Source organism: Gracilinanus agilis, chromosome 2 (genome assembly GCF_016433145.1).
Source record: "Gracilinanus agilis isolate LMUSP501 chromosome 2, AgileGrace, whole genome shotgun sequence".
Lineage (NCBI taxonomy): Eukaryota > Metazoa > Chordata > Mammalia > Didelphimorphia > Didelphidae > Gracilinanus > Gracilinanus agilis.
Window position 1 is genome coordinate 353533170 of NC_058131.1, and position 12592 is coordinate 353545761.

Here is a 12592-nt window from a genome sequence, read left to right on the forward strand (position 1 = left end):
CCACTCCGGCTGCGGGGGCCGCAGAGCCGCGGAGGGGGCGGGGCCACGCGCAGCCCCGCGAGCGGAGGGGGAAGGGAGGACCGGGGAGGGAGGAGGAGGGGGAGGGGGCCGGCTGGGCCGGCGCTGCTGAGTCATGTGCCTGGAAAGTCAGGAATGGATCCGGCGGCCAAGGAGCCTGGCTTACAAGTCCGGAACCCCTAGGCCACACCGCACGTGCCCCGTCACCAGGGTCCCAGTTTTACAGAGGTCCGGGACCCAGGCCCTCATAGCACTACCTTAGATGTCGAGGGTCTTTCCAAGATCCTTAGAGTGATCGGGCTTGTTATAGGCTTTCTCTCCTGTATCAGAGTGACCATTTGGATCCCCTTCTACATCACTACAATCATCCTACACATCGAATGCCTTTTCCCACATATGTCTTAAAAATGATCACACGTAGTGTGCGCCTTTCTCGAATAGATCATTAGAGGGATCTTACATGCCCTTCCCTTATATATCCTTACAATGATTATACATTGTGTGTACCTTTTCCCTCCTATGTCAAGTGAGACCATACATATTGTATGCCTTTTCTTCTTAGGTCATTAGAGTGGCCATTCACGTACTATATATCATAATTATATATATATATATATATATTTATGATGATCATATGTTATACTCTTCCCTCATATGTCACAGGTGACCACCATACATGTTGTGTTTCTTTCCCTTATATACCATTAGAATGATCTTACCTATTCTTTCCTTTACATTACATATATATGTATTTTTTTAATAAGCCTTGCCTTCCATTTTATCATCAAAGCTGTGTATTAGGTCCCAAGCAGAAGAGAGATATGAGTGCCAAGTAATGAGGATTAAGTGATTTACCCAGGGCCACACAGCTGGGAAGAATCTGAGGTCACATTTGAACCCAGGACCTCCTGTCTCTCATTTCACTGAACCACTTAGCTTCACCCTTCCTTATATAATATTAAAATGATTGTACATGTTACACATCTTTCCATCATATATCATGAGTGACCATATTTGTTGATTGCCTTTTCTTTTGTATGTCATTAGCGAGGCCCTCTACTGTATCAATGGAAAGATCATACATGTTGTGCTCCTTTCCCTTGTAGATGATTAGAGCATGTTATCCCTCCAATTAGAATGTAAGTTCCTTGAGGGTCTGGAATTTTTTTTTTTTTTTTTTTTTTTTTTTTTTTTTTTTGCCTTTCTGTCCCCAAGACTTAGCAAAAGGCCTGGCCTATAGTAGGTGCTTAATAAACAGCCTGTATTTTACAACATAGTTCTAAGGGCCTGAGCTATACAGCTGGGAAAGTTTTCCAGTTCACCTAGTCCTAATTCCTTTGTTATATGAATGAAGAGATTGCCGCCTAGACAGGAAAAACAACTTGTCCTATAGGTAACAAACCAAGAATTCAAACCCCTTTCTCCAAATCCATTGCTTTTTCCATTAGAATTATACTGTCTCACTTAAGAAAAAGAAAACCTTGTATACAGCTTGAAAACTCTAAATTTTTAAATAAGAGTATACTTTGAGGAGGGTTTGAAAAAATATTTGTTTCTTGGTACCAAAAAATATGGTCACCATCAAAACCCTAATTTAGGCTTTACCCAGGAAAAATTATACTCCTTCATCTAGTAGAAACAACTGAGATTAGCACCTAGTTATAGAAGATAAATAGTTAAAATGAAACTGAGGGTTCCTCACAGTCCCCATCCTTCCATGTTTTCTCCCTTGGCATTGCCTAGCAGTATGGAACTAGGCCTCAGCCAACCCTGGGATTTCCTGGGTTTCAGTATCTCTCTATGAGAAGATAGTCTAATGTGTCTCCCTCACCAGAGCTTCTAAGTATTCCAGGGTCTATTGGCCTAGGATCCATTGATCCCAACTGTGCTTTCACTCAATGCTCAAAATACTAAGGTTCTAGTCTCTATTCATATTCCTGGCTGCCTCTTCTTTAGAATCTACAAGCTAAAAGCAAAGTCCAAAAAGGAGTCCAGAAGTTATTTGAGAAGTCCCATTCTTTGGGACTCTAGGTTTAATGTCCTATCAGCTAATGCCCTGTTGCTCCGAATAATTGGGGCAACTCAACCTCTTTTTGCCTCCGTTTGCCTCTCTGTAATCTTTGAGATTGGGATGGGATGATCTTTATAATCATTTCCAATTCTACTGTTGAGTGATTTTCTGTAAGAGAGGCAATATGAAAAGGTAAAGATATATATGGCTTTGGAGTCAGGAAAAACCTAGTTCATACTAATTTAATGACCCTGGGTAAGTCAATTAATCTCTCATTTCTCTGGGCAACTCTCTTAAGCAAGTGACAGATAAATTGCCTATATGCATTGGTCCAGAAAGTAACTCACTGGGAGTTTCCCTACAATAAAGAAATCACATTCAAGATAACATTCCAAAATAAAAATAAGCCAACAAATGCTACCACAAAAAAAAAGAAGATATTTGAAAAGATGACTATTTAACACGTGCTCTTAGCCTGAGGTCCATGAACTTGTTTATTTTTTTAAATATTTTAATAACTGTGTTTCAATAGAATTATGGTTTTCTTTATAATATTATAATCTTATGTATTTTATTTTATGCATTTAAAAACATCATTCTGAGGGGTCCAGACACTTCAGAAGACTGCCAAAGAGGCCTTCTATGATACATACTAAAAACTTCTGCCTAGCTGAAAAGGACAGAAGTCTTTGGATGACTGTCCTTTAGTCTGTTTGTGAGGGGGAGGGAATCAATCAACTTCTTTTCTGGTCATCCTCCTAGTCCATCTTTCAGAATTGCTGATAAAGTGGGAAAGGGTGGAATGGAACAAGCAACAATAAGGCAATTGGACTAAAGATCTCTAAAATCTCTTCACAGACATTTCGTGATTCTAAAGTGTGAACACCATTCTGGCTTCTTGACCCTGTAAAGCTATAGAACCAGAACATATTGGACCTGGGAAGGATCATAGAATATGGAATTCAAAACTGGGAGGAGGTATGTAGCTGGGTGGTCCAGCAGCTAGAGATCCAGGCCTGGAGATGGGGAGGTCTTAGGTTCAAATGTGGCCTCAGACACTTCCTAGCTGTGTGACTCTGGGCAAGTCACTAAAGCCCCATTGCCTAGCCCTTAATGCTCTTCTGCCTTGGAACTGATATGAAGTACTGAGTCTAAGTCAGAAGGTTAGGATTTAAAAAAGAAAAAAAAATCTTCACTTTGATGTATTGGCTGAGCTGGTATGTATAAATTGTGCATGGAAGACCCCAAGCAGCTCAGCTGGCTTCAGGGAGATACATAAGGGAAGTCCTCTGGTAAGTCTACGTAAGGAGTCTGGATGGGCATTCTGTAAGTGCTCCGAGTTGGCAGACTATGTGGAGGGGAAGAACCTTTTTCAACTGGCTGTAATCATCAGCATCTTTGAAAAGGCCTGCCAACTTCAGCCAGTTCTTTTGGCTCAATTTGGTGACCTTTGCCTACAGCACCTAACAAGATGCCAAGTTGTCCGGGGAGGGCGGGGAGGGGGTCCTCTCTCCCTCTGAGGCTACAGGCCCAAGGGCTGTGAGCCTCGAGCCTTTTCCTTGGTTCTTTTCCATGCCAGGTAAGGGGAAGCGGAGTCCTCAACCTTGGGCGTCCAAAGGTCAGAAGGTTGATCCACAGGAACTTGGGAATGGGAATCCAGGCCGGGTTTTGAAGCCAGGGCAGCATCCATGCCCTGAGGAGCAAACCGCAATATTCAGGAGTGCCCTTCTGGACCTCAGTCCAATGAAAGGACTCACCTGGCAGTCGGGCTTTAGCTGGACATGAACCTAAAGGGATCGATGCTGTGTAGGAATTGACCGAAGGCTTAAGCTCACTCCCCTGCACACGAAGGAGTATGACCCAATTCCAGAGGCACACTAGGAATGTTTGTACTTTGAAGAAACATTCCTTTGTTTATTAAAGGAGGGGAGGGGGCAGCTGAGTGGCTCAGTGGATTGAGAGCCAGGTCTAGAGACGAGAGGTCCTGGGTTCGAATGTGGCCTCAGACACTTCCTAGCTGTGTGACCCTGGGCAAGTCACTTGACCCCAATTGCCTACCCTTACCACTCTTCTGCCTTAGAGCCAATACACAGTATTGATTCTAAAATGGAAGGTAAGGGTTAAAAAAAAGCAAGCCAATTACTGTTAAATTAGAAGGAATTCGGGGGCAGCTGGGTAGCTCAGTGGATTGAGAGCCAGGCCTAGAGATGGGAGGTCCTAGGTTCAATCCGGCCTCAGACACCTCCCAGCTGTGTGACCCTGGGCAAGTCACTTGACCCCCATTGCTTACCCTTACCAATCTTCCACCTATAAGTCAATACACAGAAGTTAAGGGTTTAAAAAATTTAAAAAAAAATTAGAAGTAATTAGGGGATTATATTATGGGAGAACACAGCCAGTGGGGACTCACACAGATGACAATAAAGAAGAAAGATGCCACCACCCCTCCAGGTTCCCTCTGAAACTCATGATGGGCCGATGTAGCATTGTGCCTCTGGGGGAGACAGCTAGAGGATCCTTCCTACACTTCCTTAATCCATGTACAGGGTAGGGTATAATACCCTTGGGTGCTAGACTATGACATTTAAAAATATCTGTATTTTATTGGACATATGATTTGGGGTTTAATAGATTAATCACTTAGAAAAATGTATGATATGGAAATATGTTTTGCCTGATAATACATGTATAACCCAGACTGAATTGCTTGTCAACTCCAAAAGCAGGGAGGGAGCCAACATGAATCATATTAACTCTGGAAATTTTATGTGTAAATTGGTTATTAAAATAAAATAAAGATAAAACATAAAACACAATTTTTTAAAGGAGGTGAAAATAAATAAATAAAATAAAAAATATCTGTATCCCTGGCGTACAAGTGGTATGTCAGGTGCATAGTAGATATTTAATAAATGTTTGAAATGGACTGAATAAAAATATAGAATGTTAGAACCAAAAGGGACCTTAGAGACCATCTACCCTAAAGCTTTCACTTTAAAGGAAAGGAAATGGGCCCAGATAGAAGCGATTTGCTCAAAGTTATTAAAGATTAGAAAATTCCCCTTGGGAAGTTGGGAAACTGAGAGGCAAGATTTTACAATACATAGAGTTTTAGATTTATAGTTAGAAAGACCTAAGTTCAAGTTCTTCTCTGATACTTATTAACTGTGTAATGGGGGCTTCTAGGTATTGCAGTGGATAGAGAGCCAGGCCTAGGGATGAGAGGTACTGAACTCAAATCTGTCCTCAGATATTTCCTAACTGTGTGACCCTGGGTAAGTCATTTAACTCCAGTTACCCAGCTCTTACCACTCTTCTGCCTTGGAACCAATACACAGTATTGAGTCTAAAACAGAAGATGAGTTTAAAAAAAAAAAATTAACCCTGGGCAAGTCAGTTTAGATTCAATGGCCTCTAATGTCCCTTTCACCTCTAAATCTATGAACTTATGACAAGAAAGATTATCACATATATTTTAAGGGCAAGTCTATAGAGGACAATGAGAAAAAAGGGAGAAAACTTTTGTTATTAAACAAAGAAAAACCAACAGCTGTATCTCTAAGGCCTGTGTTTCATTTAGAGAAACTGAAAATGAGAAGGCAAAAAGTATGGAAAGATACACATCTCTGGATTTATTCCTCCAGAAGCTATTAAGTGTCCCCAACTAGATTCCCAAATCTCAAAGGTGCCTTTCACCAGCTCCTCAGAGAAATCCCTCTGAAACCCAGGACCCTGATAAAGATGTCCTTTAACAGCTGCTTGTTTGCAAAAACTAATACAAACATTTTTTTAATTGCAGAAGCAAGGAAATACTAAGATCTTTGTACAATTTTTTCTATAATAATAGTAGATCATGCTAAACTCAATTATCTGTAAATGGTGGCTATGTGGCTCTGATTAATTTATTTATGTGAAATTTAGAAAGCGTTATATTGCAGAACATATAGATATATTGTTTATAGTTAACTAAATCTTTTATTCAGTGGGAAGGAACTTTAGAAAATAAAATGTCAGAAACAGAACATCAAATGTTTAAGCTGGAAAGGAGAAAAGAATACAGAGAATATTAGAGCTTGAAAGAAATGTTAAGTCAGAAATGAAATTAATCTGAAATATTAGACATATTATCTAGAGGAAAATCAGTTTCCATTGAAAATTCAATTAAATAAACATTTATGGGAGGAAAAATTGAGGGCTGGGAGGAAGAGGACTCAGGATGTACCAGGGCCTACAGCAGCCTGGTAAAGAGTAGGGATACTCTGGAATATAATTATCTTTGTCCATAGCTTATCTCTTCCTCCAGGCAATAAGAGATATATACATCTTTGGATTCTCTCTAGTGCCTAGCACTCGGGTCTTAGCATAGCAGGCCCAAAGAAATTTTTGTGCAACGAATGAAATGAAAATAATGTACAGAATCTTATTGAGGCACTATTTGAGTATATCCAGGCCTCATTCTTTAAAAAAAAACAAACCACCTTTCCTCTGTCCCTTCCATCTCTTCAAGCAAACATTCTGAAAAGGATACACCTAGGAATTTTGGACTCATTGCTATCTCCATAAAAATATTGTTCACACAGGAGAAAAGGATCTACTTGTACAAAAAATATTTATAGCAGCTCTTTTTGTGGTGCAAAGAATTGGAAACCAAGGAGAATGGTTGACCAAATTGTGGTATATGATTGTAAAGGAATACTATTGTGCCATAAAAAATGACAAACAGGACAATTTCGGAAAAACCTAGAAAGACTTATGTGAACTGATACAAAGTGAAGTGAGCAGCACCAGGAGAATGTTGTACACAGTAACAGCAATATTATACGATAATCAATTGCAAATGACTTAACTATTATCAGTAGTGCAAGGATCCAAGACAACCCCTGAGACACATGAAGAAAAAGACTATTAACTGCCATAGAAGAAATGTATGGAGTCTAAATGCATATCAAAACTTTCTATTTTTCAGTTTATTTCCTTCATGAGTTTTTCCTTGAATATGCAATATGTATCTTCTTCTTCTTTTTTTTTTTTTTTTAACCCTTGTACTTCAGTGTATTGTCTCATAGGTGGAAGAGTGGTAAGGGTGGGCAATGGGGGTCAAGTGACTTGCCCAGGGTCACACAGCTGGGAAGTGGCTGAGGCCGGGTTTGAACCTAGGACCTCCTGTCTCTAGGCCTGACTCTCACTCCACTGAGCTACCCAGCTGCCCCATATCTTCTTTAACAATATGGAAATACGTATTGCATGATTAAAAGAAAGAATATTGCTCATAACAGGACTATAACAATCATGGTAATAATGGAGCTTTTTTTTCCCCCAGAGTGCCAACATCCAGGGTGACATGATTCCTTCTAAGACTGGAATGTGAAACACCTCCCCACAGGAAGAAGCCTTCCCACCGTCTGCCAAACCAGATAAGATTGTCCCCTCTTTCTTCTTATCTATACCTACTGTTGGACTATATAGACTGCCTTCCTTCTTGCCATCTCTCCCCTCTGTCCACACACACACACACACACACATACCACTATATTTGCACTAGACAAAAATATTATTTTCTTAATTCAAAGATATTCTATTTTCCCAATTACATGTAATAACAATTTTCAGCATACATTTTCCAAAATTATAAGATCCAAATTGTCTTCCTCCCTCCTTTCCCTCCTCCCTTTGAGAGATGGTAAGCAATTTGGTATGGATTAGACAAGTATTATCATGCAAAACATACTTCCAAATTGATCATTGGTATAAGAAAATACTCATATAAAACCAGAACCCCAAAATAAAACTGTAAATAAACTAAAGTGAAAGATAATATGCTGACAATTATACTTTGTTTTAGTTCTATCAGTCAATCAATAAACATTTATTAAGGGCCTATTATGTGACTGTGCTAAACCTCAGTGATTCAAAGTAAGGCAAAAGACAATTCCTGGCAGAGAGGAGCTCAAAATCTAACTAGAAAAGACAACATGCAAATAGCTATATATTAATAAGCTACACATAAAATAATTTGCAGGTAATCTAGGAGGGAAATTGCTAGAATGTGTAGGGATTGGGGAATATTTCTATAAGAAGATTCTGATGCTGATGTCTTCTGATACCATGCATCTCTATAGATTTTGCCCTTGTTCTGGCAATAGAAAACCAGATAGAAGCTGGACTTGGAGTCAGGATGAATTGGATTCAAATTCTGCCTGAGACACCTATTAGTTGTAGGGCATTGAAGAAATCACTTAATTTTTCTTTTCTTTCTTTTAAGACAACAACAACAAAACAACCCTTAACCTTCTCTGTCTTAGAATTAATGCTAAACATCAATTGATTCTAAGAGAAAAGAGTGGTTTAAGGGCTCAGCAGTGGAAGTTAAATGACTTGCCTGGGGTCACATAGCTAAGACCTGTCTGAGACCAGATTTTCAATACATTTTTTTTTTAAACCCTTGTACTTTGGTGTATTGTCTCATAGGTAGAAGATTGGTAAGGGTGGGCAATGGGGGTCAAGTGACTTGCCCAGGGTCACACAGCTGGGAAGTGGCTGAGGCCAGATTTGAACCTAGGACCTCCTGTCTCTAGGCCTGACTCTCACTCCACTGAGCTACCCAGCTGCCCCTCAATACATTTTTAATAATTGTTTTCTGAAATTTTGTGAAACAACCACATGGTTTCCAAATTAATCTTCAAAAAACTATGTCACTCCCTAGTTCAAAACTCCTCCATAGCTCCCTATTGCCTCTAGGATGAAATACAAACTCCTTAGCTTGGTCCACAGTCTACCTTTTAGTCAATCAAAAAGCATTTATTTATTAAGTGCTTACTAGGGGCTAGGCATCATGCTAAGTATTGAGGATACAAAAATAAGGTGAAACAGCCTCTTCCCTCAAGGATCTCACATGCTTTATAAACTCCTTCACTTCTTTTAAGTTGTAACTTGGGCTTTAAAAAATATTCTTTGCTATATGGGATGGCTATCTGGGGGTGGGAGGAGGGAAAAAAAACAAGGGGAAATTTAGAAGATGTAAAAAAGATATTAATAAAAATTTATTTTTAAATAATACAGCTCAGAGACCATCTGTTGCATGGATCCTTTCCTAATTCTCCTAATGTGTGTGTATAATGGGAGTCTGGTTTCTGCGCTGACTGCCTCTAATGATGTCTCCCCACATGGAGGGGCTGGGGAGCTTCCTTTCTGTTTCCGGGAGAGAGGGGAAGTGGAAGTGTCTTGGAAACGCTTTAAAGAAGGAGCTAGGTGGCTCAGTGGATAGAGAGCCAGGCCCCGGAGTGGGTGGAGTCGGGGTGGGGGGAATGGACAGGAGGTGGGGTTGGGGAAGGAAGTTGAGGGGGTGTCCTCTGTGACCCTGGCAAGTCACTTAGCTCTCATTGTCTAGCCCTTACCACTCTTCTGTCTTGGAATGGATACTTAGTATTAATTCTTTTTTTTTTTAAACTTTTATTTATTTATTTGTTTGTTTGTTTGTTTATTTTTAAGTTTTTTAACAATTACATGTAATAAATTTCCACATAAGTTTTCCAAAGTTATAGGACCCAAATTATCTACCTCCCTCCTTCCCTTCCCCCTCCTGGAGCTGACAAGCAATTCCATCTGGATTATACGTGTATTATCACATAAAACATTTCCATATTATTTCTTTTTGTAAGTGAATAATCTTATAAAACCAAAACCCCAAAACATAATCCCAAACAAACAAATGAAAAATCATACATTTTCATTTGCATTTCTACTCCCACAGTTCTTTCTCTGGAGGTGGAGAGCATTCTTTTCATAAGTCCCTCAGAATTGTTCTGGATCATTGTATTGCTATTAGTAGCCAAGTCTATCACAGTTGATCATTCCACAATATTACTGTTACCTTAATATCAATTCTAAAACCAAATCACACAATAAATGGGAGACTCTTTGACTGTGGAAGTCTTTCAAAAAGCCAGGTAGAGTATGGGAAGATGGTGATGTGTAAAGGTGCAGAAGATCCCAGATCCAAATATCCTAGGGGAGATTAGAAATGCACCAATCTTGAAAATAAATTAGAAAAATCACCTGTAGACTCTTCCACCCCAGAGCTCCACAAAAGACCCTTGGAATCCTTTGGAGACTGAGATAAGCTTGGTGGGTAGGAAGCAAAGCATAGGACAACCCCTGGAGGTTTGGAGTGGGATCTGTTCAACACTAATGACCTGGCCCAGTGGAAGAAAAAAGGCTCTCTAGATAAAGGTCAGCCTAGGGCATTTTCCTGCTTTCAGGCCTGCTCTCTCAGATATCTTTTTTTAAAAAAATGTGTTAACAAAGATTTATTTCACATCTGTCACCCTTTATACTTTCTTTTTTTTTCTTTTAAGTTTTTAATTATCATGCAAAACACACTTCCATATTGGTCATTATTGTAAGAGTGAAGTCATATATAACTAAAACCCCAAAATAAAACCAAAAATACAGTGATGTGAAAGAAGACTCCAATAGTTCTTTCTCTGGAGGTTGATAGCATTCCCCATCATGTCTTTCAGGATTGTCCCAGATCATTGCATTGCTGAGAGTAGCCAAGTTTTCACAGATAATCATGGTCCAATATTGCTGTTATTATATACAGTGTTCTCCTGGTTCTTCTTATTTCACTCTGCATCAGTTCTGCAGATCTTTCCAGCTGTTTCTGAAATCATCCCACTTATCATTTCTTATAGCATGATAGTATTCCATTAATAACCAGTACCACAATTTGCTCAGTCATTCCCTAATTGATGGGCATCCCCTCAATTTCTAATTTTTTGCCACCACAAAAAGAGCAGCTATAAATATTTTTGTACAAGTAAGTCCTTTTCCCTTTTTTAAATTATCTCTTTGAGATAAAGATCCAGTAGTGGTATTACTGATCAAAGGATATGCACAGTTTTATAGTTCTTTGAGTTTAGTTCCAAATTGCTCTCTAGAATGGTTGGATTCTAGTGTCCCAATTTTGCCACATCCCCTCCAACATTTATGACTTTCCTTTATTTCCATATTGGCCAATCTGATAGGTGTGAGGTGGTACCTCAAAATTGTTTTAATATGCATTTCTCTAATCAAGAGTGATTTAGAACATTTCTTCATATGATTATTGATAGCTTTGATTTCTTCATCTGAAAACTGCCTATTCATGTCCTTTGACCATTTTTCATTTGGATAATGGCTTCTCAGATATCTTTGGCAAGAGAGCATGCCCATGCAAACCCCACCACCAGAACAGTCCTGGAGTCCCTTGAAGGAGAGGCCTAATCTTGGCCACTATACTCAGGAACAGGCATTATGTTTAATGTCCCCAGGACATTAAGTTGTGAAGTTTGACTCAAGCATAGATCTTCCTATCTTCCCAATCTAGATTCTAAATCTGATGAGATTAGAAAACCAAGGAAAATGCTGAATTCCAAGAGGAAATACTTTGGTTTAAGAACATGCATTGGTGGCAAACCCTGAGAAGGCTAGCCACCTTATGACAGTCCAAGTAAAGCTTCACAGAAAAAGAAATAAACCTGACCACACAAATTATTATAACATTATCTAGAATAAATGAAATAAGAGAGACAAAATAGAATAGCCAAGGAAAGAACAGCAAGAATTGTTACTTTAGAAAAGGCAATGGAAAATCTTACGAGCAGAACCAAATGTCCCCTAAATTAAAATAGGCCAGACAGAAAACAATGATTCACTGAGACAACAAGAGATATCAAAACAAAATGAAAAAGGGGGCAGCTGGGTAGCTCAGTGGATTGAGAGTCAGGCCTAGAGACAGGAGGTCCTAGGTTCAAATCTGGCCTCAGACACTTCTTAGCTGTATGATCCTGGGCAAGTTTCTTGATCCCCACTGCTTAGCCCTTACCACTCTTCTGCCTTGGAGCCAATACACAGAAGTTAAGGGTTTAAAATAAATTTTAAAAAAATGAAAAGATTGAAAAAAATGGAAGAAAGTCTAAGAAATATTATATAAAGGGGAAAAGAGAGCAAGCATTCATTAAATGTCTACAATGTATTAAGTACTATGCTCAGTGCTTCACAAATATTACATCATTTGATTCTCTCAACAACCCTAGAAAATAGGTACTACTATTTCCAATTCACAGTTGAGGAAACTGAGACAAATGAAGATTAAATGAGCAGTGGGAAGCTGGGTAGCTCAGTGGATTGAGAGCCAGGCCTAGAGACGGGAGGTCCTAGGTTCAAATCCGGCCTCAGACACTTCCCAGCTGTGTGACCCTGGGCAAGTCACTTGACCCCCATTGCCTACCCTTACCACTCTTCCACCTATAAGTCAATACACAGAAGTTAAGGGTTTAAAATTAAAAAAAAATTAAAAAAAAAAAAAGATTAAATGAGCTGACCAGGATCTCATGGTTAGTGTCTAAGATCAATTTGAACTCAGGTTTTCCTTATCCTTGGCCCAGTGCTCTACCAGTAGGTCATCAACTACTTAGAATGAACAACTGTCCTCAAAAATAGAGAGAGGAGAGAAAATCTTGGAATTATCAGACTATCTGAAAGTCATGACCCCAACAAAAGTCTTTATGTCCTATTTGAAAA